The sequence below is a fragment of the Botryllus schlosseri genome, chromosome 5, assembly GCF_051294905.1.
Source record: "Botryllus schlosseri isolate E-star chromosome 5, Bs_hap1, whole genome shotgun sequence".
Lineage (NCBI taxonomy): Eukaryota > Metazoa > Chordata > Ascidiacea > Stolidobranchia > Styelidae > Botryllus > Botryllus schlosseri.
Window position 1 is genome coordinate 24,689,879 of NC_137240.1, and position 25,912 is coordinate 24,715,790.

At 40.5% G+C, this 25,912-nt stretch overlaps 1 protein-coding gene and 1 long non-coding RNA gene across 2 annotated transcripts in view; both read right to left on the reverse strand.

Moving 5' to 3' along the window:
• LOC145439514 (cornifelin homolog A-like) overlaps window positions 1-25,912 on the reverse strand; it is a 428,374-nt gene that overhangs the window by 106,980 nt on the left and 295,482 nt on the right. The gene's annotated exons all lie outside the window — the stretch shown is intronic.
• Window positions 2,004-14,730, reverse strand: LOC145440036 (uncharacterized). The gene is made up of 4 exons (XR_013915410.1): window positions 14,553-14,730; window positions 8,675-8,709; window positions 7,016-7,097; window positions 2,004-2,433 (listed from the first exon to the last, which is right to left on the reverse strand). It is a non-coding gene; the product is annotated as an uncharacterized LOC145440036 (long non-coding RNA).

A 25,912-nucleotide genomic window follows, 5' to 3' on the forward strand; every position in this document is an offset into this window, starting at 1 on the left:
TCTTGAGTTATAGTCATTTCCATTTCTGCAGATAATTAGTGAGGTCAAGTGCGAACATGAACCGTGTTGAATCTTTGTTCCGTACGCCGTTTACGCAGTTACCACACTTCAAGGCACAGCTCACCGGCAGACCTCTCGTGGCACATACGTTAAAATCACTGTTGTCGGGAAATTCATGTTACCGTACCATCCAGTTACTTGTTTATGTTGGAAAACGTCATTGTGACGTCATCGTGACACTGTTGTCGGGAAATTCGTGTTACGGTACTATCAAGTTACTTGTTTATGTTGGAAAACGTCATTGTGACGTCATCGTCAGTCGCTTGCAGCCCTTGCCCCACCACCCGATATTGTCACGAGCCGCCACTGCATAAAGCTACGAAACCCGATTCTCTGTCGCCAGAAGGAACGCCTCCACACTCTTGGAATATTTCATTAATGTTATGTGTTGTGTTTTCGGTTATTTATAACCGAATATGTACTCGCTAACGTGTGTTTTGTACCGTTACTACCGTATCTTGCCCGTCTACTAGTTGTTGTTTTTTGTTATTATTACGTCATACAGACAAAATAGTTCTAACATTTCGAATTTGATTCACCCTATCACTGACGTTTCGCTACTGATGAGGGTCAGTCGAAAAGCTTATAGCGAATAAATTAACAATATGAAGTTATTGTTTCGCGTTATTCTGAATACCTTCTCTTATTGATGTATCTATTATGTATTTTTCATCCAAACCTATACATATTTTACACTGTTCCATGACCATAGAACTCCCCAAAATCAGCCTCGAATTTAGGATTGTGATGAAGTTGTGCATTGTGACGCAACAATACTTTTTGGCTCTTGCTCCTGAACTGCACTCTTGTTTTGCCACGGAGCATTGTTGCGTCATAATACACTCCATCGCAATGCAAAATTTGAGGTTGGTTTTGGGGCGTTCTAGGGCCATGAGCAAAATGGAATTGATCTTTTCGTATTCAGTACAGCAGCAGCTTTCCATTGGTACCCGTTTCATCAACTTTAGCGCTCGGCAAGCCGGTCAAAAATGGCCGCAAAATTGCCTTTGACCAAATGGAAAATATGACGTAATCCGAATGCAGTAAGGAGTAAGCCGTTCTACCTCGCTGTGTCCACACCATTTAGGGCACTCTGGTGACATACATTCGGTCATTACATGCGCTGCTTTCTCGCCAATGCCACATCGCTGAAGCTGCATCCTTTTCACCTACAACTGCGGTTCTGAACTGCTACTGGATTGTGAACTACCTGGCTACTGTCCCAATCGCTGTGCACCACCGAGTCGCAAAAGGTTGCATCAAGAACGCTGTCAACACGTAAAAATTTACAGAAAGGACAGTTTCTGCGAGGAACTTGGTATATTTACTGTTGCAAGCCAACATAAAAGCCATCATTCACAATGTTTGGATATAACGGTAGTTTAACACAAATTATTACGCCCATGAAGCTTTATGGAAATCGTGTGCCCATTGGATATCGAATGCAAAACGCAAGACATTTCCAAGTCGAGGATACAACATCCATTGAAAACATTGTTGGAAAGATCCAATCAAGTAAAATTGAGTTAATATTTAGGGATCCCTTCAATATTTGACCTGGAAAGTAGGTGTTGAGGTCGGGTAACTCACGATGTATTGCTACCTGTTTTTTCAATTATACAGGGATAAAGACTTAGTCTGCATATTACTGAGCAAGAGAAACCGTGTCCGAATTGAATATAGGCCTCCTATATCAAAACCTCATACCTTCAACTCACCTACAATCCTTATACTTGGCGCATAGCCTACTATAGGTAGGCCTACTCGTGCTCGTACACAACATCCTGGCTGCGAATGGCTGGACGACAATAACCGATCAATACAATCTTTATAAATGCATTGCTATTAAACTCATCTGCCTACGAAGTGAAATCAACTACGTAGGCTACTCCCCAATGCTTCGCATCTCTCTTTATTGATATTTCAATAGAATATACGCATTATTAGGAAATGAATATGACCGTTTGTTACACTCACAGCAGAATCCCTATATTCAAGTAGTCAAAGGTAACACTCAAGCAAAAAAGAATACCTCGTCGTTGCAATTGGGCAACTCAAAATTTTACGTGGAGAAGAAGGTTACTGTTCCGAATTAGTAGGTATCAAATAGAACTTTCTGCAGTCATGTGCCTCGGAACCTTTACTAAATATGTATCATCCGTATAATATTGGAAGAGGGAAAAACACTCACAACCGACATCAGATAATGTCAAAATAAATGATAAAAGTCGCCCATCACGACAACTCCACACTAGGCAGATTGGTTGTAGATATCCGAAGAGTCCGAGATGTCAGTCTTGGACGTGATTCTTGATTTCAGATATGGTGACAGCTCGGCTAAGAGTCGGTAGAACCATTGGCACGTGTGACACACTGTTGAAAAAGAAAAGCAGTTATGGAAAAAACATATGGATTTTGGAGGTCACCGGATTGCAAATATCAAGTGTTAAATTTGTTCAGTTGAAAGAGGTCTTTCAGCAATTGAAGGTCTACATAACTTGCTAAGGTTCAATTAGCCTTCCCATACATGCTCATTGCTCGTGAACATGGATATATAGTAGGACGAATGATATGTGACAGCCGTAGTTGGTATTTGGCAAGGATGGCATGAACGTGTGAGGTTCGTGTTGGCGTTCTGTGTGCGAACCAGCGTGAGAATCAAGTTACTACCTTCGAGTGACGAGTCATCTCGAGTCATTGCACATTTTGACCCGAGTCAAATCAAGTCAATTGATTTTCGAAGAAGACTCTAGTCAAGTCAAGTCCCAATTAAAGTCAAATTGAATTTTCGAAGTATGAGTGATGATACAAAGTCATTAGGCCTACTATTAGGCCTCTGCGTGAAGGGCAGATTAATTGGCCATTTATCTTGAATCATATAACGAATATAAAGTTATGCAAAAAGGCGTTGGATCACCCGCGCACACGTAGAACTGCTAATAAAAGACATGAGTCAATGTATAGCTACATGCTACAGTCTCTTATTATCAGCCAAAATTGAGGATCGACGACGAAGCCTCGAGCAGTTGAAACAAATTGATATCGGACAATACACTACCCACCCATCTACACATCCGTGAGAATATAAATTCTAATTCTGAATCACGTATTATGCTTCGAGTCGAGTCGAGTATTCGAGTACCACTCACTATGACGTCACAACGGAAAATACTATGTCGAAGTTCAAATGTGCAGCCTACCTTTTATGCCACCACAAAGAATATAATGCGTTGTTATCCGTAACGTCAAGGATGATTTGGTATTTTTTCGACCATACCGATTTCATTGCACTTCTTGACCATGTTGTAGGGATCATAATTTTGGAAATGCGTTATTTCCAGTAATTTTCGTAGCTTTGTACTATGTCTCGTATGCTGCGATATGCGATATAGGACATACCGAAAACTTCGTTATTTATAGCTTACAAAAGACATAGGGGAGATGTGGTACCGATGGATCACTGGGACCGAAAATACTTGAAAAATTCCCCATGATAATTCCATGATTACACTCCGTGAATTTGTACACAGTTACATGCTGACAGAATCTTTCCTCACATGCAAAAAAATTCGACCTGCGTGAGTTATGGGGTCTGTGACTAATGATTTACGTTTTAGGGGGCGTAAAGTAAATTTGGATCGACATTTGCTTTTTTCTATATCGCCTTTCAGACTAACAAACCCGCCGTAATTTTTGATGTCAAGTATAGGGCTTGTATCAGGGTATATAATGGCACATATTTTTTGAATCAATACCATCCTCGAGTGGACTATTTTCAAGTCAATTACAATATTTATGGGGTGGGGGACCTATGGTACCATAGCAAAATAGATGGGCCAACTAATCACTTAACAACAGAAACTCGCCTACATATATATAGGCGGTAAATCATAGGTACCTGTGGTGTTTTATCGCTATTACGAGTTATTTGAAAGTCAAAACGTCGATTAGCGGGTAATATGTATGTGGCATTAATTTTGTAAGTTTAGGCGTAAATCAAAACATGATTTTATGCCAACATTTGAGTTGATATAATCTATTTTATTCTTGAAGGTTGCGACGAAACATTCTTCATTGGCGTGCTGTAGCTTAGCTTATAGTATACACAACAAAACAAGTTAACAAATTTGAGTTTTTGAGCGTATGTCTCATAGGTCCCATGGTCGTGTGTCTTTGGACCCACCGGGTGGGGACCGATGACACGTTCGAGCAACAAATTTTAAACGTTTGTAAATATTTTTTGAAAAGGCGAATGTCCGCGATAGGTAGAGCTTGTATCGAAGTGTTGAGACAGCAAAAGATCTGCCATTCTCGGCTGAAGATTTGAGGGCCAAAGATCATTTTGCAATTTTTGATCCATCGGTACCACATCTCCCCTATAGGTGTCATTGTCCATAGGCGCCTAAATGACTGGCACCGAATGTTCCTGTCTTGGCAATCCGAACCTCAGAAGACGAATTCCATCTGGCTGGGAAAAATTATATGCCAGTGAGGAAATACCAATTTGAAATCGTGTGCGTCTTTTAGTTTAGTACGATTGGGCGACAGGGATGTATAGAATTAGATATCCCTGTTGGGCGATTCTATATTTTTTGACATAGCAGACAGGGGGTCACGAAATAACATGCAACGAAGTCATACCAACGGGTCCGCCCGCCCGTCCGATAATCTTTGAAAGGGGGCGCTGGAGGAAAAAAGGTTAAGAACCACTGCTCTAAAATATGCGCATTTTTCTGTAACTGATGTTATTTAAATCTCGATCTCCCGGGATATGAAGTCGCGCGAAGCGCGAAAAAAATAATTTCAAGTTGAATAAATATCCTTCAACAAACGACCAACGAAATAATCTTGGGCCCCTTCGAGCTCCCCCAATTGGGGATGTGGGTGCGGCAGTTCCGGCCCTGGTAGATCATAAGCTAAAACTCGTAAGTAGATTATTTTCGTCCGCTGCTCCATTCGCATCGCGAAACACAATGATCAGATCCCCGCACTGTATAATTGGGACTTTAGTGATACTATTGTGGGGAATATTATAATCATTCTGGGCCTGTATCGAACAATTCATTGGTGAATGGGTTACTACAGAGAAGTGGAGAAAGATTTTTCAATATGCATGATGTAGGCCTACTTCGTATGTCTTGTACCAAAACAACTAAAGTTGCGATGTCAGAACATTCAATCCAATGATACAATCAATTCCCGTGACTCTTTCAGTATGTACAATGATTTCCAGACCGGACGTTTTAAACCGGCTTCAAAGATTAATACGCTCCGATAAATCCTCAATCCATTAAGATTCGTTGTCGCGGTGGTGCAGTATACCTCCGCCAGAAGTTGCTAATAATTTGCAATTGTTGCTATGTTTAGCTTGCAATAATACGGCCTGCCGAAGTACGGTAAATCTGTACATCAATTGCACTTCATTGCGAGTTCAGTGCATACCCGTTTCAACGGCATACGACATATGACCCTGCCGGAATGCTTGGCTACTTCAGCATTCTCTTCCAGTTATTATACGCTTGAAATTATTTTAGTTGCTGTTAGCCGTAGGTTGTCATAGCCAGTGGAAAAAGCCACCGTTTCTCCCTAACGTTTTCAATTTGTACACGGTGACTTCATGCGTACCACTACGTCTAATCAGAGTCGGATGAAAAGCTTTATGTAGCCTACGCATAATTAGATAATCCAAATATATTTTTAGCGAATAACATAAGAAATATACGATATAGTACATTAATTCTGAAATTTTCTAAATGGCTCTGTAGCCCACCTCAAAATGCTCCGTGGCCCACCAGTGGGCCATGGTCAACCCTTTGAGAACCCCTGAATTTCATGCAGTGAGCGTTTTTCTTATTATGAAATTGGAAGCTTTCATTAGTAATTGAATATGAGGTCTATCGAAGATACCAGTTGATCTTCTCGTTTGATAGAGATACTAGGTATGGCTGACTTGGAAAAAAAGTTGTCATTTACCAGTCAAAAGAAATGGGACGCATATGAGGATTGTAGTTGATATTTACGAGGACAAATTTGATAGCTTTATGCTCCTCTTTAGTATTGGTAGAATGACCAATTAGGACAGGAGAAAATTAATTTCCGTTGTGCAAAAGTACAATTTTTAAGGCTTGTCAAATTCCTTTTTGACAAACAAGCATCTCGCCTCAGGTCATGTTCATATTGATTGAATAACTGAGGACGATATGAGGGTTCTTCATGGTAAATTACACTGGCCAACAAAAAATATTGTAAGGTGCTTTAACACCTTATGAATGTACTTTGAGTTTTTCTAAAAGTAGTGCTTGTGCTTTGAGGTCAGTTGTTTTTGTTTTCTGCCAATATCACCTAATTTATGCTTGATCCTCACATGAAACATGATTCCCGTTTACAAGGCTTCTGTGGCAACGATTGCGTGTTTAGCGATATCTCTTCAGAACTAGAGAATACGGTATGCTCATCAAAGTTGTAGGAAGAAAGATTTTACTTACGTCTAAATTGGGTATTTTTAGCATTTTTGAAACTAAAATATGGAATATTTTAAGAAATACAGCCATTTCGAAAAATTAAAAGTCATTTTTGGATTCAGCGACATGCAAATACCCTAAAACCGTTGAAACGTTCTTGGCGCCAAAATTTGTGTCGACAGTATTATCTATTAAAGCACAGTACAAAAGTAATAAACCTACGATTTACTTCCTACCAATGGAAATATTTAGGAGGTAATAACAGTAATTCGGGCTTTTTAGGGGTATATCCTAAACTAGGGTCAATCTGGCAAAACTAGAGTGATATTCGTAACCAACAACACCGAAATTCCCAGAAACGACTCGATATATTCTGCCAATTTTTTTCTTCATTTTGTTGAACAGTGTAATCAAAGTCTCTCGCGGTCATTCGATTATAGCCAGATGCGACAACAATTCATGTGCGACAATACGGTAAACAACCAAAAAGTCACCTTTAACATGCTCTTCATGTGCAAACGTCCTGCAGTTATAACCTTTGCATAAAACGGTGTGTGGGCAGATTGCAGCACAGACCTGTAGATAAGAATCACCTGTTGACGTGCATGAATATACTATAATAATATCACTTTGTTTTGGCATTCCAAGCAGATGCTACATATAGTACCTTAATGAATTATGCCAGATCTCCTGAGTAAACATTGAATTGAAATTCCGGTCATACATTGATGTGGTATCTACTGCAGACATATTTGATGTGTCATCAAAGTTATGAAACGCTTCCAAATTTTAATTGGTCCAAATAAGAGCTATATATATAGCCATTTACCGAAATCGGTATAGCTTCGCCGTTACAAAATATATGCCGCGATAGTGCAATTTTACTATACAATATTGCGATGTTCTCAGTAATGTTGCAGCTAAATTACATTTTTATACATCTCAACTGTGGTTCCTTTTGGCATGCTCAAGACTGCCGCAATACAATGAGGTATTTTAAGTCCATCGCCTGTTACTTTGTTTAGCTTGAGTCCGCTAGGTTCGGAATTCGCAGATTTTATGTGTTCAAAACCCGTCGACGTTGCGATTCGTGATTGCACAAATGCACAGGCACCAACCTAAAATTCGTCATGACACATCGGAATAAACGACCATACACTAACCGGATATATTGTTTCGAAACAGTAAACAGCGTGTTGTTGCGTTATCCGGGATGATTTCCGTAAAACAATGCTTACAGCTTATGTTGCACAAATTTTACACGAAAAATACGTGATCCGTAAACGCGTCTGACTTTTTCTCTCCTCTCTTCTGTTCTCAAACTGACTGACTGCCGTAGTCCGTAGATTAGTTATCTATAAACGGACGCTACACGAGAAAGAGGGACGACGGAAAATGAGGAGCAGAAAGAGCAAGAGTGTGACAAGTCGCATCCGTTCGCTTTCATGCGTTTTTTTATCCGTCAAGCGCTATGTCGTGGACGGGGAAACTAATGTGACATTTGGTTAGGGCTTATCTAGGTTACAGTGGTTGAACTTGTGGCTATATTTTCTATATGTAGCAATACAATATGTTCGTTGCCAATTAAAATTGGTGACGAAAAGCTCATTTGTTTGTTGCCATGGGTCTGGTAGACATGTATACACTATGTAGCATGGCTTCAAGGCTTCTGTTCTTGCGTCGCTTCAAGAAACGGCACATGGTACTATTCTAATACAATCTAATATCACCGTCACGAAAATATCACAGTAACAAAAGTTTTCGCCTTCTCCTAGGTTCAACGGGTATTCACCGAGAGGTCACTGTGACGTCACAAGAAATTTCGATGACGCAATCCCACTACTATCACTGAAATAGAAAAACGAGACAATTTCGCATGCGTTCCCGACAGATCGTCCATTCCAGAGTTTACTCGATGGGATTTTTTGCCGTATTTTTAAAATATTGAAACGTCCTAAAATCGATGCAGTGATGGGGTGCCGTGAACAATATGACCGGGCTCCGCTAGGTCAAAAAGTTGAGAAGAACTGCTCTTCTAGTATAGATAGAGTCCATTTCATACCATTGCTTAGAATTACCAATGTATGACATGAAGTCACATATACCGTTTGAAAATATTATTAAGATACAGATATACAAAGGAACACACTTACCGCCTGTATTGAATCACTTCCAGGAAGGAACATTACTGTGAAATAAATCGTGATAGTGAATGGAAAAGAACTTGCGATCAGAATGAGATCTAATCATGGCCAACATTTAATATTTTCAGAAAATTATCATGCAACATCAGAGGTTTTATGTTCCGACAACTCTTCAACGGTTGGCGAGTGCTTTGGTTATGTGATTACTAGGGCGTTTTTTTTTGACATGTCAAAATTTGTCAAAATTTTGTCAAAATTGTAGCGTTAGGTCAAAATTTGTCAAAATTTTTCATGAAGTCAAAACATTTTTGACGTCTGCATTTTTTTTGTATCGTAGATTTTGCACTGTCGGTGAACTTATAATTTGATATTTTACCGCTGTTAGCCTATTTTATAGGCCTACCGTTGTAAACGGCTAATCGTCTGCTCATTGTGAATCATAAACGGTCAAATAACACAAATAATAGGTAGACATGGTGCTATGGTCAACGTACCGCAATATCCTAACTGAAGAAAGACTTCTTGTGCATTGCATCATTCTTATATTAAGAAGCGCATGATGAAAATTTGTGATGTAGATAACATTGTCAGAGTGAAGCAACACGTTGTTTCATCAGCAGTGTACGCACAACTTCAGTGTTGTCAGCCAACAACTGCTGCTGTTGAACGTCCTTGGCAAGCTTCTTAGTAAGGACATGCACTTTCTACCCAAGAATGTAGGAAATATTGTTTTTTTTCATGTAAAAAGTTGCCCGTTTTTAAGCCAAAAATGCCTTTTCAGGCCAAACTACTTCGTTAGGACAGTCAGATCCAACCAGAAATGAAGATAAGTGGTACAATTTTAACATTATGTGGGAAAACACCTAATTTGCATACGTTAGGTCGAAATTTGGTCAAAATTCAGGTTTTTTAGGTCAAGAAAAGTCAAAATTTGGATTTTTTCGGTCAAAATTTTCTTTTTTTAGGTAAAAAAACGCCCTAGTGATTACTAATTTCTATATATCGTTCATTTTGTTTTTGTAGCGTATATATAGTGTGGTGTCTCCGTATGTATGCTAATGCAAGCTTCATCAGCACCTTGGCGCATAAAATCTTGGATACGATAATCCTAGGATTACCGTCAAGGCGGAGCGGATCGACAAATTCTCTGGTCCGACTCCGAGGCCGGATTCTTGAAGTGAGCAATATCCGATCCGAAAAACTCCAATCATAACACTGGTCAACACATAATTTTAGGCAGACAAAGTAAGAGTGGTTTTGGGGGTTCTGAAGGGGACTGATTCCGAATATGACCTTACTTTTTTCAACTTGGCTCTTGTTGTCTAGATAACCCAGGTGGCTATTTTGATCAAAATCTCCCATTTTCGCAGTAATGACTAGATATAAAATCGGCTCAGTCGTACTATAAAGTCTAGAAATTCAATCTACTTGTTATTTTTACACACAGAAGACTCTTTTAAATAAAAATACAGCAACAGCACTATATTTAGGGGTATTAGATTTATCATAGTTACAGACTTTCGCGGATATCATGTACATCAATAAACTCCAGTCACGTATATAAGTTTCTACCTATAGATACTCAAAAAACGTGGCATTAATTCAATCAGTTTTACGTCAACCGCCTATTGTAAATTTGAAATAACCAGTTGGAATGTAATATTATTAATTTATTTTAAAGGACATTGTTTTTTTTTGTACGATTTTCGCCTATAAGCTATTTAGTGCAGTTTCTCGAAAGGTTCCGGCAATGGTCTGCCATAATATGTTCAATTGTTCATCTCATCTGCCCTGATATCTTTCTTTTGTTGTTCGGATGTCTCTCTAACCTCTCCCCTTTCTAATCAACAAGATAATCAGGAAATATATCAAAATGACTGATCAGGAAGTGAACTTTTATGCTCATGTTTTTGCTCAAGTTTTCGATATACAGATACGAATTTTCGGACCAACTGTTTGTAATTGGAAGCTTTGTGCTCATCTAAAAAGTTTTATTTACTGCATCTTAGGAGAAAATACATGCAGTGAACGCCGTCCTGATGTGAAATTGGAATTTTTCATCGGTTTTCGAATATACCAGATACCGGATTTAAGCTTTTCGTTTGATAGGGTTGCTAGGTATACCCACTTTGTTGACTCAGCGGAAAATTAGCCGTTTACATGTCAAAAGAAATGAGACGCATATGAGTATTGTAGTTAAACATTTCAAGGACAAATTTAATAGTTTTATGCTCCTCTTTATTTTTAGTAGAATGACCAATTGATACAGCAGAATATGTATTTCCGTGGGCACAAGTACAAGTTTTAGGCTTGACCAACTGCTCTTTTGACAAACAAATATTTCGCATCATGTCATGTTAATATTCATTGAGTGACGGAGAACGACATGAGGGTTCTTCATAGTCAACTATCTATTTATGCACTGTATAAAGTTAGAAAAAAACTGCGATGTTCTTCCTACCAAGTGAAATATTAAAGGGTAAATACAGTAATATTTTTTAAAGGTATAAATATCTTCTGACAAAGAGCCAATCCGACAAAACTAATGTGATATTCGTAATCAGCAACCTCAAAAACCCCAGAAACGGCTCTCAGATGTTCTGCCTAAAAGAAATTCATTTTGTTGACCAGTGTAATAATCTGCGACTGCGAGTACCAATGTCTATTCAACTACATAATCAGTTGATTATACGATGCGGGTCCAGGTTACATTGCACAAAAGAAGCATGACATTAAGACCTCACAGGTTGTTGTTGAAAATTGAAACAAAGCAACATGAAAATAAAATGTTCACAGCTTGGTATTGAATATTGATCGAAGCAAAACAAACAAGAAATTAAAAACTCAAGGACCAAGCCCAACCCTTATCTGAAGCAGTTATACCAGCAAGGACTTAGCAAGCGGTGACTTTCCATGAACTGTTAAATGTACCTGTATCGATTCCAGGGTGAAAGAGGACAATGCGTCCTTTTTTTTGTAATGGCATTATCACATTTACTAAACATTCACTCACTGACAGCATTAGATGCTGGTATTACGGGTTACGCGAGAGTCAATTATGAAAATTCGCCTTTTTTTAGTCAACTCAACTAGATTTTCAGTAAATATTTCAAAATCAGCTTTTGCCAATTTCGGTAGAGTGACTTTTATGATCCGATAAACGTTTTTTCCTTTACTGATTCCAATATATTAGTGGTCGGGAACCACATATAGCTCTTTTGAGTATAAGATATGGCTCTTTGCCAAACATTTATTTCTGTACTGAATTGATCAATATTGCAGCGACTTGTCGGTAAATTTTCACGCCGGCCAATATCTATGTACCCAACTCGAAATCTTTTATTGTGCGATACGTTGATTAATCAAAGAGAATAGCAGACATGGCAATGCTCATTTCAAAACGCAGTTTTCAAATAGACATTGTCTTCCTGATCTACGACGCGAAATGATGAACTGTTGTGGCTGTGACATTCACAATTACAAACTCGAATTACAAACAACGCCATATAGCTATCCACGTTCTAGATTGGTAAGTATAGCTCTCTGTAACACCGGCGATAAAATGAATGCGTGTAGCGCAACGTTATGTTACCGCCGAATACTTTGAGAATTGAGACGTCGATAATTATTCAGATTTCCGGAATCAGTGTGACAGTCACATTCGATTATTATCAGTTAAAATAGATTCTATAAGCTACTTACGATGAATTGCGTTATCGATGGGGAGGCTTGGCCGGTTTGTGCCTCACCTCTCGTTTCGAGCTTTATTTTAGAACAGTAATACCAGTTTTTACAGAGAAAGTATGGCGCACATGAGGAATTCCATGCAGTGAGTTTGAATAAGTGCTACCATGACATCACGAATTTTCAGTTATAACGTAACAGTTGATTGACATGTATGGCTCTTTTAGAGTTGAGATGGAAAAAATAGGGCCAATATGGCTCTGCGGACAAAAAAGGTTCACGACCACTGCAATATATGGTAACCCAGGGACAATGTTCTCTCTAAGATGCACACGCGCGCAATTGCGCAGTGCTGACATGGTCTCTGCGCACAGAAAATCTAACCTGCGCACAAAAATCCGAAGTAATGACCTTTTTTTAGTCGTTACGCACTGTTGGCCAAGAGATCGCGCAGTGAGATGGTGAGTGAGCGTAGATTCCTCAAAAATTACAGGGGAACATTGCCTTGGGATAATACCCACTATCACATTTGACCAACGCTTGTATACGTTAGTGGTATTTTCAGCAACAACTATAGGGTCGTATATGTTTTCCCGCCTGCCGCGAAGCGTTCGGCTTCTCTGTCAGTTGGTTGTGGGTTCGAGCCCAGGTCGGGTTTGATTAGGCCAAAGACAAATGCTTATAATAGTATTTACGAGGTTCACGTATATACTATACCAGTCCTCTTCAACCGGTGTGCACGGTGCACCCCAGAGTGAATGAAAATATGCGTCTGGTGCACCAGTACAAAAGGGTGCACAGGGGTACATGATAAACATTGCACCTGAAATCAGTGGTTCATATTAGGGATGGTGTGAACGTGAGGTTCACGTTCGCGTTCTGTGTGTGAACCTCGGAAATTTAGAGGTTCGTGTTCACAACAAAACCTTGGTAGGTTCTGCACTGTGAACCTTTTGGTAAATTGTAATTTTCACTCCATCATAAGATCTTTGGCTCAAATTTATTGCATTTCAACTGCGGGCCACTCCATGCATGGTGCTGGCAGCATAAGAAATCAACGCTTAACGAGCATGCACCATGCACCTCGACAACCTTAAAAGTTTGAGTTGCTTTGTTGCAAAAGTTTTCTCGAAATAACCAGATTTCCCTTTGTGAATATTTAGTGACTATCTGCTGTGAGCTTGACCCGCAATCACACAACATCACGAGCGATATACGCAGTCAGCGAATGATGCTTATTCAACCAGTCAATGGAATTGATATCGTCTTCTGATGTAAAAAATCGAACGGGCGTACGGGGTCAATCTTTACTTCATATCTTTACTGTATCATTAAAACCAAATCCGTGCGATTAAGGTGATTGCTACTGCTGCATAACTTGTTGTTGTTTGTGGTATCGGTAGCGAGTATTGATACCCGTTGTACACTCTGCTCAATATCAATGTCGCAATACTCAGACTCCGAACACATTGTCCGGTCTGGCTAAGACTGTTTAAGGCGTAAGTTTATATTCCTTGGTAAGTCCTCGTCGAAATTGTTGGCAAAGCGACGGAATGTATTGATTTTACGCAATTATTATATCCTTTGATTACCGCTGTTGATACATTTAGCGACGTTTAGAACGCCGATATGTACTTCAGCATTGTGGCATTATGTGGTCCGAGTCTTCGCTAGGTATCGTGTACATATAAGCTATCACTTCATTGGAAGATAGGGTTGGAATTAGCAATATGACGTCACGAGGTTCACGTTCGTGTTCACACAGAACCTTTCAAAAAGGTTCGCGTTCACACGAACCTGAACCTTTCAGAGGTTCACACCATCCCTAGTTCATATCCTGTTTGTGAAACTCGTGGTTTTGTCCACCTAATCTCAGTAATCAGCCTTTGTAATGGACCAATATTTGTCAACCATCCTAAAGTGACAACGTTTTTATTTGTCAGTCGGTACACATGTATATAATCAGCAGTAAAAACACCGGTATCACACAATTTGACATACAGATGAGACTGACGACTTTTAGTAGTTTATGCTGTTTGACCTGGTAGGGGTGCTTGAAACAGAGCTACAACTTTGAACGGTTCATCGCTACAAAAAGGTCGACGACCACTGGACGATACCTTGACGGTCGAGACGAAAATTTATTCTATTCTTCTCTTCGTAAAATAGACTTCAAAATGTATAGCTTTTAGACAGTACTTACATGATACTCCAAATACGAATAACAAAAGTCCATTCATTTTCTCGACAATTCAGAATTTTGCTCTTTGTATGCTGACGGTACGTAGGCTACGCAGATTAAATATGCCATTCGTCAAATGTATGTCTATTATAATTTTATTCTACTTCCCAACTCCGGAAGAAGCTTTGGCGGTTTACTTGATGCATAACAAAGGTTTTTGCACTGCATGAGGAACAAGCGACTTCCTGGCTCCGCGTACAGGCTACGTCCAGAAGTCAACCTTTACGCAGTAAATAAACACCTCGGATGTATCGTGACATAAGTATCACAACTACAGTGCTGCGATTATTTTTGGACATGTAAAAATCTTCCAGGAACATTGGCCTAAGATTAAATTGATTATACCGTTGCATGCACTCTTTGCGAAAAAGAGTGTGTAACTGTGTATTCACATCAAAAGGGTGTTACAGGAAAGCGGGACATATCTCAGAATTATCATATCGCAGCCAAGCCTACGTGCCTACGTGCAATGTGCATACTTACCGATGTTCCTGCGGATATTCATAATTTGGATTAAAATGTTGTACTCGATTCATGCCGCGGTATAAGTCTTAGGTCGTTTCTGGTTCCGTCTGTCGTGGGTGAATATTCACAGCCATATATATCAGGGGTTTCTTTCTCTTCCATCGAGGTGGCGAACGTTTGCATACAACGGGTAGGCGATCAACAACTCCACTTCTTACACCAAATCGTCGCTTTTAGTCGGATGGGCGTGACGTTTCAGGAATACACGACAAGGCTGCGACAACCAAGACGGCAAACTCTTCCCGCTGGGTATAGCCTGCGATTGAAACCAAGTTTTCGACGAAAATAACCGAGGCTTGATTGCGGCAAATACCTGACAGGTCAAGCATACTCTTTTCACATTGAAATTTGAGTAAAGTAAGTTCTGCGAACGTATAACATGAAGAAGCCTGGCAACACCCGGACGGCATAGCTTTCGGTGCAGTTATTCCAGATTACACGTGTGGAAATGCACGAACAATGAGCTCTCGTCGAGAGCGATGTTCATTGTTCCTTTCCTCTGGACTGGCACAGTGCTTTTCAACCTGTGTGACGGTTCGCACTGGTGCGAATGAAAAAGATTGCAGTGCGAATGACGAAGGTGGTGCGAATAGTGCGAATGAAAATCCGGATCAAGTGCGAATGACGGAGGTGGTGCGAACGGTGCGAATGAAAATCTGGATCAAGGGCGAATGAAAATCATGATTACCGTAATTGTTTACTTTTCTGACGTAGAATACTTCAAATAAACCTAATAGGAAATTTAAGATCAGTGTAACATTTGTAGTTGCGACGCAATTGTATAAACTTAATACGACACGTCGCTCATCGTAGCTCTCACAAATCCTGCACTATAATTATTACGTAACCAAAAGCCTGGTTTGGAAGCTGGTGTAGTGGCAGTATAGAGATCTCTACAATCTCTATAGTGGCAGACATACAGTATATAGGCCCATCCGAGCCACCTGCGACAGGCTGGAAAAATGGCGTCAAAATGACTTTCTGCTTTCTTTCGCTAAACAATCATCATATTTTCATATTTTCGAGGCCCGAGGATAGTAGTAAATACCATCATTACAGACTCACAGTTGGCTAATTCCATTATAATTTAGCAAGGGCTGTAATGCATACCCTCAGAATTGTACAATATTTACAAATGTTGTTCTTTTATGAATTCTAAGTGGATTACAAAAAACAAAATTGAAAAATTTCCAACGGCTTAATAGATAATGCGATTCAAAACTCTCTTGTCACTAGGTGGCGCTGCATGCAAAAATCTTTAAAATCGATATTTTTTGCTTAAATTGATGGTGGAGAACCAATTAAAATGTCTAATTATACAATGCTGGGGCCAAGGAATTGGAAAAAATCAACGTTTTTACTCTCAACTCAATGAAAAAAAAGTTACGGACGAAATAAAATTGGGGGGGCCCGGACTTGAAAATCCATGTGGTGTTCAGTTTCTACAAAAAAAAATTGTTGCAAAATGTACTTTGAAGCAGTATGGTTAATATAAAATTGGTAACATTTGGCGTATTGGCCCTTTCCCGCGGTATGCTGTTCCCGTTAGGGACGCATAGCGTTGGCTGGGGTTTCTCTTTTTTTTTTTTAATCTTATTTCTGTTCCTCTATTCTCTGCGGTCTCTTTTCAGACTTGCCACCCGTTTTTTTTTTAGGAGATCTCTTTTCGAATAGCTTCCATTATTCTATCGAGATTTTGCTCCCTCTGAGGTATGCTCCTCAGTCTCAATCTTTGTTTTATTGAATTACTTATCCATCTTTGTCCTGTCTTTTTCCCATCAAATTTTGTTTTATTTCGTGCCATCCATACAGCCTGCTTGAAGGATGTGATTATTATCACTAGGGCTGCCTCTTGGTCTTCATCAAGTGTTCCCGCAGGGTTCATTTGAATGATGGTTCCCATGTTTCTTGTTTCGATGTTTTGCCCCGTTGTTTTGCCCCATGCCTCGGTGATTCTTTCCAGCGGTATTATGGCCTCCTCGCATTTCGTGAGCAGGTGTACTGGTGTTTCTCTGTATTTTTTGCATAACTCGCATTCTCGTGTGTCCGTGATTGCCCTCGCGTGCAGGCTCTCATTGGTGTTTAGTAGCTCGAAGGCTATCGACCAGTTCAAGTCTCTCTGATGTGGGGTTAGTATTCTGTGTTGGATATTCTCCCACTTGGGGCCCTGCATCTCTCGTATCTCTCTTGCCCCTCTCAGTGCGATTGCCTCATTATATAACTTTTTGTTTCCTTTCAGGGGGATGTGTTCCCTCTTATATTCCATTTCTTTCATGATTATTTTCATTTCTTCCCAGTGTCGTCTCGGTTTCCATGCGTGTGGCTTTAAATTGCTGATTGGGTGTTCTCTGAGCCACCTGAGCGTCAGAGCGAGTTGGTGGTCCATTCTCTTCTCCCAATCTCCTGTGATTTCTTCCGGTTTCAATTTGAGGTACCTTACCGCGGGTTTTATGAATATAATGTCAGTAATCGTAGGTATGTCTTTCACCTCTCTGCCCCCCACAATCTCTTGTTGTATTAATTTCTTGTATTCTGGTCTTTTTCCTCGTCCAAAGAGGAACTCGACGATCTCTTGTTCGAGTATTCTTCTCGTGCCCGTAGGCATTCTGGACATTGGGGCCAGGTATGTGAATAACGGTAGGATGTTTGCTGCTATTGTATGTATCTTTTCGTGTCTTCTCAGTTTCATCTCCTTTATCTCGTTTATTACTTCCTTTGCCTTCCTCAGAGCGGGTGCCCAGATCTTCTGGGTGTCTGGCTTTTCTCGGGGGATCTCATGCCCTAGGACAGTCATTTCTTGGACCCATTTTATTCCGTCTTGGTGTGTGTATCTGTTTTTCCTTTGGTAGTCTATACCCTTGCTTTTGGCTTTGTTTATTGCAAGCCCACTTGCTTCTCCGAAGCTTTTGAATATATCCATGGCCTCCTTCATTTCTGCTTTCGACTCTAACGTTAAGGTTATGTCGTCAGCATACGCCGGCGTCGTATATCTGTTTCTTGTCCCCGGGATCTTATATCCTTCAAGGTCTTGATTTAGCTTTTGCAAGAGGGGCTCCGTCGCAATTGTAAAGAGTAGCATGGAGATGGGGTCCCCTTGTTTTATGCCTCTCTCTATTTTTATTGTGTTCCCAATTCTTCCTCCCGTGGAGATTCTTGACTCCCCTTGTTCATAGATCTTTTTAAAGAAGCCCCGAAACTTCTCTCCCGTTCCCAGTCTCTCCAGAGCTTGTTGCAAATACCCGTGGTCTATTGAGTCATAAGCTTTTTTGAAGTCTATAGAGACTGTCACGCCTTTTTCATTTTCCCTCATTTCTGTTGTTATTTCTCTTAGTAGCAGGTTTAACTGCCCTATCGTCTTGGGAGGGTTTACGTGCTGGTGCTCGTGCGTTATGTCTGGGAGCATCTGTTTTAACCGGTTCGTCAATATCTTTGTTAGTATCTTGTAGTCTGTGTTTAAGAGACTGACCGGTCTGTAGTTAGAGATTTCTTCTTTGTCTCCTTTTTTGTGTATGATTTTTAGGATCCCCCTTGCTAGGTTTACATTCACGTTTTGGTCTATAAAGATCTCATTGTAGACCTCTGTGAGTCCCTCTGCTATCGTGTCCACATTCATGCTGTAAAGCTCAGCGCTTAGACCATCTTCTCCGGGCGTTCTATTCTTTTTTTGCTGCAGTATAGCTACCCTGGTCTCCTCTTCTCGTATTTTTCCATCGAGTTGGTCTTTCTGTTGTGTCGTTAGCGATCGGTGTATTGTTTCAAGGAATATCTCGGCCGATTTTCCATCACTGCCTCTCCTTGCGTATAGCTCTCTGTAGAAGTTCTCGACTATCCCTTCTATTTCCTTTTCCTCCGAGGTGGTGTTCCCTTGCGGAGTTTTTAGTCGTTCGATCGTGGCCGTTTCTCTCCTTTTCTTTATTTTTTTACACAGCGAGTAAGGGTTTTTATCAAGGAGGGTGTTTCTTTCTACTTTTGCCTCTTGTTTTAATTTGTGTAGCTCTTCCTTCCTTGCTTTCCATAGTTTTGCTTTGGTCTGTTTGTATATTTCGGAAGAGTGTCCTAATACCGCTTTCTTCCGTTCTATTTCTAGTTTTTGTTCAAGTTCCTTGTGCGTCGCCCTTTTCTCCCTCGCTGCTTTATTTGTGTATTTTATGGTTAATTTCTTTGTCCTTTTTTTCACCGCCTCCCACCATTCGACTCTGGTGGTGTAAACCAGCGGGTATAGGGTTACCCACTTTTCCCACCTTCTGTTTAGTTCCAGTTGGAAATCTTCCCTTCTGTATGTTTGTGTATTGTTTTTCCAGGCTACATTCGTTTTGCTGACCCTTTCTTTCGCTAACTGTATTGTAGCGAGGGCTGCATCGTGATCTGTGAGTTCACATGGTATGTGTCTGCATTTCAAGGTTTTTAGGTGTTCTGATATGTATATTCTGTCCAGCCTGGACTTGCCAGTGCTGTAGAAGTGCGTGAAGTCCTTTTTTTCGCCTTCTGCTGACCTGAAGGTGTCTGTTAGCCCCATCGTTTGTATCACTAATTTGATATATAGCGACATTTCTCGTTCCCTCGAATTTGGCGGTTCTCTGTCTAGTAGGTGGTTTTCTATGTTATTGAAGTCTCCTCCGATCACTTTAGGAGTGGCTCTGGAGGCGCGCGCGGCTAGTTGCGTCATCTGCTTTTTCTTTTTATCCTTTTCATTAGTGCCATAATAGTTTATTACGTCTAGCGCAAATCCACCAAAACGTACACCAACCTTCAGATATCTCCCTTCTGCGTCTTTTTCCCAATTCTCCATTTTTGCCGAAGTTCGTCTATGAATGATGAGCGTCGCTACGCCTGCGTTTCTATTATGCCCAGAGTTCCAATATGATTGGCCTCTCCATTCGTTTTTCCATTTCTCTTCCGTTTCTATATCTGAATGAGTTTCTTGCAAGAGGGCTATATCCGCACCCGTCTTTCTTACAAATTCGAACAATGACTTCCTTTTGTTCTCTTCATTTAACCCGTTAACATTAATCGTGACTACTTTTATACTTTTCTCCCTATTTTGCCCTTCCATTTTTTGCTGTGAGGTTTAGTGTTCGGGTTAGTCTTCCTTTTCACATCTTCGGCATATTTCGGGGTTTTCCCCATCTTCTATACTTCGTAGGTTCTCGCAGCAATTTGCGATGGTACATTCTCTTTTGCATGTGTTGCATCTTAGTCTAGCGTTGTCTTTTCTTTGACTGTCTGTGTACATGTATACGTCTTCGTTGTTGCAGCACGCCAACGTGGTGTAGTGTATTGTCTTACAGTTTAGACAGCTGCTGCTCTCCCCGAGGTTTGTGAAGTGCATCGCCCTTCCGCAGTTCATACATTCGGTCATGGCAACTCCCTCAGTGGAGAAGCTAAAGTTTCTTTTGGGTGCGTGTAAGGCTGTTTCTGAGTCTGTGATCTTCCTCGGTCTTTTTTTCCCCGGATTTATGTCTTCAGGCAGGCTTATCGCTTCGTCTGTGATTTTTTGGTCTTGTGAGAGTTGGAAGAGGTCTGATTCTTTGCTCTCTGTATCTGTGCTTTCTGCGCTGCTTTCCGAGGTTTCTGATTTGGTCATTGCCTCTCCCAGACTTTCCACTATAACTTCTGCCTCCAGGTGGAGTTTTTGGGCCCGTTCGGTTTTTTGGGTGTTTTCCCTTTCTTCAGAATTCTCTTCTTCTGTTTGATTATTTTCGGAGGGTGTACCTCCGCTTTCCTCCTCTTGTATCTCCATCTGGGGCGTAGTGTGAGCGTCATTCTGACTCTGCTCCTCATTTGTTTCCTGGGAATTATCTATCCCTCTTTTTGGGTCTTCATCCGCTTCATTTGCATGGGTTTTTGGGGTAGTATCTTGTTTCCCCTTATCTCCCTTCGGTTCTCTTCTTTCGGTGTTTTGTTTACCGATCTGCTCTGCTTTCTTCGGGTTCTCCTTGCAGAACCTCTGGATGTGGCCCGGCTCTCCGCAGTAGCCACATGTCGGCGTTTGCCCTCTGTACTTTACAGCGATTTTCACGCCGTCAATCCATAAATAGCTTCTTATCGGTCTTTCGTCCAAGCTTATTTTGGTGAGGAGAAGGGTTCTCACCCCGGTCTTGACTCCTCTCTTGTCCTTTTGATGCACCATACTTCTTATCTCCCCGTGATTATTTCGGAAGTATTCGGTTATCCTTTCCTCCCTGAGTGTGACCGGGACCCAACTTAGGTACACGGCTACGTTTTCTGAGATATAGAGCCAGTGGGCCGGGAAGCCTCCTCCATTCTTTTTTAGCTCTACTATTTTCCTGTCTGTTGAGATCGCCAAGTTTCTCTCCGTAAAAGTCAGGTCTACTTGACCGTTCGGTAGCTGTACGATCCCATCCAAGTGTTCTTTCTGTAATCCGATACTGTCAAATAAATCCCATAACTCGTCCCTTGGTATCGGGCGGTTCATTTTAATCCCAAGATCGCGTGATCGATCGATCGGTTCTATATTCCCCGCCGCAATGGCGTATGATGTCGGGGCTTGGCCCCTTCGAGCGCTATCCATAGCCGCTCTATCCTTGGGCAACGCCCTGCGCTTTTCGCGCGCTATTTCTGTCTGCCTCTGGCGTATAACTATTTTCCCGCCACTTTCTATGCGCCACTTTTTCGCGTTCGTTTGGTACTAGGTAGGTAGTATCTTTACGATAAAATATATAAAATTGGATTTTCGAAGTGCAGTCTATTCCTTCATGAAATCTCAAAAAAATATGGTCTTTTATATCATTTATGGCTTAAAATAGTATTTACGGTGAACAGCTGGTCTCTGCTGCTCACCGTAAATATTATTTTTAGCAATCAACAATTGCAAAAAAAAAAAATTTGGGGAGATTTTATGAAGGAATAGATTGCACTTCGAAAATCCAATTTTATATTAACCATACTGCTTCAAAGCACATTTTACAACAACTTTTTTTTTGCAGAAACTGAACACCACATGGATTTTCAAGTCCGGGCCCCCCCAATTTTATTTCGTCCGTAACTTTTTTTTCATTGAGTTGAGAACAAAAACGTTGATTTTTTCCAATTTCTTGGTCCCAGCATTGTATAATTAGACATTTTAATTGGTTCTCCACCATCAATTTAAGCAAAAATTATCGATTTTAAAGATTTTTGCATGCAGCGCCACCTAGTGACAAGAGAGTTTTGAGTCGCATTATCTTTTAAGCCGTTGGAAATTTTTCAATTTTGTTTTTTGTAATCCACTTAGAATTCATAAATGAACAACATTTGTAAATATTGGACAATTCTGACGGCATGCATTACAAATGTCAAAAAAATTTGCTAAATTATAATGGAATGAGTCAGTTGCAAGTTACTGTAACACAGATTTTTGCCCTTGAAGGTAAATTTTGGGTCGACACGGTGCCAGAGCTATCTGTTAATTAGGCTTACCATACGTCCTCTTTTAGGAGGATTTGTCCTCTTTTTTGACTTTTTTGAAAGTGTCTTCGGAGGACGCCCTTTTGTCCTCTTTTTTGAAAATTTAGGCAGATTTAGAGCAAATTGCGAGGGATATGCCGCATATTAGCACAGAAGTGAAGCTCCGACGGATATTTCGGAGTGAAGAACGGTGATTTTAGCTCTGAGCGAAAAGATGACCTTTTTTTTAGTCATCCACCTGGCAATGTCGAGTAAAAAACGTTATTTTGAGCTCTGAGCGGAAAAGATGACCTTTTTTTTTTTTTTTAGTCAACCGATCACAAAGTGGGAAAAATTAACCGGTTTTTGAGAATTTCACCCCGGTTTTGCAAGTTGCAAATTTCTGAAAAAGTGTCCTCTTTTTTGATTTCCAAAATATGGTAAGCCTATGTTAATATGTATGTAATATTTATTGAATTTATTGGAAAAAAATCCTGCGATCGTTTTTACATATCCAAGATCACTGTGTTGGGTACTGTAGCCAATAAGCGAGACACGCATTAAATATGGCTTTATCAAAAGAATTCATGATAAGATTTGTCCGACACTGCTTTTTCTGGAAAACATGGTCGAATACCGTTGGGATGAACTATAGTGTAGCCCAGTGGTGGCCTTTGGGGTAGGCGAGGTAGGCGGTCGCCTAGGGCCCCCTGGTTGATTTACGCGCTTTCGAGGCCCCCCTCCTCGGTTTACGCGCTTTTTCCAACTATTTCTCCGGTTTACGCGCTTTTTTTCAAGTATTACCATTTTCTGAATAACCGCGGAATCCTTGTATCCATAAAGAATATGGTATTGTACCGTAAAGACAGGTCAATCATCCATTCTCATTATTTAGTAATCATTTTACGAATAACCACAAAAATCCATGCATCAATGTAGAATATGGTACCGTAAGCAGTAGCCGATCATTAAACTTCTGCACTAGTTGCAAGAGCTCACTTTGATTTGATGATCTCCATCCATTTTGCCATTTGCTAAAGCCCCCCTCCCCCCTACATTTACGCGAATGTTATCATTTTGCAAAAAAACTGAAAATGCATGTACCCAAGTAGAATATAATACCGTAAACAGTAGTCAATCATTAAATTTCTGCACCTGATAAAATGGCTTACTTTGATTTTATGAGGGGGGGCCCCTTTTACATTTATGCGAATTTTAGTTATAATTTTGCGAATAACTGTGAAAATACATGTAGGCCTACATATGTGGAATATAGTAGCCTACCGTGAGCAGTAGTCGATCATTAAATTTCTGCACTCGTAGCTAAAGGGCCCTCCCTCCTACATTTACGCGAATGTTATCATTTTGCAAATAACTGTGAAAATACATGTACCCATGTAGAATGTAATACCGCACACAGTAGTCAATCATTAATTACTGCACCCGCTAAAAGCTTACCGGTACTTTGATTTTATGAGGGGGCCCCCCTTCTTCATTTACGCGATTTTTGGTTAACATTTTACGAATAACCATGAAAACATATGTACCCATGTTGTATATGGTACCGTAAACAGTAGTCGATCATTGAATTTCTGCATCCGCTAAATGAGCTTACTTTGATTTCATGACCCCCCCTGCATTTATGCGAATTTTAGTTCATCATTTTGCGAATAACCGTGAAAATATATGTACCGATGTAGAATATGGTACCGTAAACAGTCGATCATTAAATTTCTACATCTGCTAAAAGAGCTTACTTTGATTTATGAGCCCCCCCCCCTTACATTTATGCGAATTTTAGTTGTCATTTTACGAGTAACCGTGAAAATATATGTACCGATGTAGAATATGGTACCGTAAACAGTAGTCGATCATTAAATTTCTGCACCCGCTAATAGAGCTTACTTTGATTTTATGAGCCCCCCATCTCCTACATTTATGCGAATTTTAGTTTATCATTTTGCGAATGACCCTGAAAATACATGTAGGCCTACCCATGTAGAATATTGTACTATAAACGGTGTTCGATAATCGAATTTCTGTGCTTGTTAGAAGAGCCTACTTCGATTTTATGTTAATGAGGTCATATTGTAACATGGAATGAATTATTATTGAGTATATACTTCCTAGTGGCAGCAGTGTATATTTCAGTGCATCAAAATTTTCCAGTGTAAGTTTGTGAGATTCTACTTGCTAGCTCTTGATGCCAGCTTTCATATGACACCGTATCTTAATTTATAATGAAGCGTGTCCACACTCAGCCTGAACATCCAAAATACCGTATCAAAGGAAATAGTCATTTGAAAGCCAATGAAAGCATGTAGGCTATTATAGCCTATTTATTGTTGTTTACTGAGCCATTCTCATGACTCAACATATTAATTGTGAATTAGGCCTTTTCTGAATGGAAATCCATTCTCAGGGTTGTCATGATGGTAAATTTGTTCATTTCTTGTCTGCGGATTGGCAGCGTATTTTCAAAGCTTTACCATGCGAAATGTGCACCCGGTACAGTCAGTCAGAAAGTGTTTATGGTGTTGTCAGAAAGTGTTTTTTTTATCACAGGTGGATGTCTTTTAATTGGTGGTGTACTACAGATAGATATGCAATAGATCTTGCATGCAGGAAAGTTTCTAGCGGCCTAATGCCAGATATTTTATGCCTCAAAAATCTATGTCGATACTTGAAAGGTTCGAATCAGTGGCGGCTCGTGACAATATCGGGTGGTGGGGCAAGGGCCGCAAGCGACTTGTTATCAATATGACGTCACAGTAGCGTTTTTCAACGTTCATGATGGCCACATGAATTTCCCGTAAACCAGTGGTTCTTAACCTTTTTTCGTCCAGCGCCCCCTTTCCAAAATTATCGTGCTCCAGCGCCCCCCAACTTCATATTGTGAGGAATGTAATAAAGACGATGAGTAAGAGGGAGGGCCGTAACAGCACTTCGTCAACCCCCCTATAAACGATTGCCTTGCGCACCCATAGCGTGATAAACCAAACTTCTGAGGGCTTCGCCCCCACGAACCCCATAGCGTGATTTCGATGGTCAGCAAAGTTTGTGTGGCCTGGTCGCCCTAGGTACCAAAATCTTCTATAATGCATGAATGAATAGGTGGTAATTACATATATAAGTCGCTATAAACTTTTTATCCTCTCAGCCCACGTAATCAGATTTACCAGTAGCGCTGAGTGAGCTGTTGTATAGGAAAATAAAGGGCCCGTAAGTAATAATTAAACATATTCGGGCGTGCCCGTAGGTAAAATTATTCGTTACCAGGGCCGTAACAACACTGCGTCAGCCCCCGCCCCAAACAACAAACGTTGGTCCTGGGCCCCCATCGGGTGATAAACCAAACTTCCGGGGGACTTCATCCCCAGACCCCCATTCGGCTGTCCGCTATTTGCTGA